Here is a 1,399-nt window from a genome sequence, read left to right as displayed (position 1 = left end):
AAAACGACAGGTGAAAGGAATGACTAATTAAGGGAGAGCAAACAGGCCAGATCATGACAGTCTAAGTCCAATCTTTTCCATGTATTATGAATCTATCTATTTAGGTACATTGTTTTTTTATTATTGCATCTATTGCCCTGTGTTTAAAAAATAAAAAAACCTAAGTTGATGAATGTTTGATGAGTTTTGTAAAATATGTCCAGACAGGTGTGATAGTTGATGGTGCAAACTGTGACCATGGTGTGATATGTTGAAGGAAAAGTGGCTGTTTGGTCGGGTGTTGTGTGAATCTTGACATTTGAAGGAATGAGCAAGGGCAAAGAAACTCTGTTTATGAGCTCTTCCACAACAAATCAGAAGTGACAGAAGATTGACAGTAAAACAAATCAGTCCAGAATAGCTACCGACTGGAGGTCAAAAAGGAAATGAGAAAACAAATGACTGTTCGAAAGAGTTCAAATGCAAAGGGTGTATTGACATAAATTACTCTAAAAAAAAAGGGAATCTTGAAATACTTGGTCAGCAGGATGATATATTCATCTAGAAAAATTGTAATTTTTTTCCAGTATTTTTTGACTGTCTTTCAAAAAGATGTAGCTCAATTCAATTCAGTTCTATTCAGTTTATTTCTATAGCTCCAATTCACATCATGTCATCTCTGGTCACTTTCCAGTTCACCAGATCATCCAGTCAGATTGGTTCTATGTTTTCTATCTAAGGAAAACCAGCTGATTGCATCGACTCATTGACTCTTCAGCAATCCCTCACACTAAGCATGCTTATAGAGACAGTGGAGAGGAAAAACTCCCTTTTAACAGGAAAAAAAACCTCCAGCAGAACCAGGCTCAGTCTTCAAGGAGACAGAAGCAGACATAAGAAAAAGAATATTGGCCAAAAATATTTAGCTACAAACATCACCTCTTGTTTAATTCTGCACACTAAACTGACATATGTACTCATAATCAAAGCTGTATGCTAAGCCCCTTTACGTACCTACTGTTCACAAGTGAGTCTCCCCCAGCGGCTACTCTAATGACACAGCTATTACACTGCTTACCAGTATGATCACATCCCATTCAAAGAGCCCCTACTGCGGCGCAAGAACAACCATCTTCATCTTATGGCCTGCAAAACAAAGGATGTAATTGTTAACTTTCCTTAACTCCACAGCATATTATTATAAAAAAAGTGAAAATGGTGGACGCCTTTAAACATCTCAGACTCACACTGGGTGATAAACTAAACTTAAACTATGCTGGTGAAGATTATCAGTCAGCCGCTAAAGAAGCGAGATCTTCTGTTCACAAACAGGGGAACAGAGGACCTCTCCTGGTCAGCCAGACCAACTATTCCCTTTAATGCCAGCCCTCACCCCCTTTTTTTATTTCAGAGACATAGA

This window comes from Cyprinodon variegatus, unplaced genomic scaffold (assembly GCF_000732505.1).
Source record: "Cyprinodon variegatus isolate N-32 unplaced genomic scaffold, C_variegatus-1.0 Scaffold1115, whole genome shotgun sequence".
NCBI classification, from domain to species: domain Eukaryota; kingdom Metazoa; phylum Chordata; class Actinopteri; order Cyprinodontiformes; family Cyprinodontidae; genus Cyprinodon; species Cyprinodon variegatus.
The sequence above is the reverse complement of the archived record's forward strand: the minus strand, read 5'-3'. Positions refer to the sequence as shown.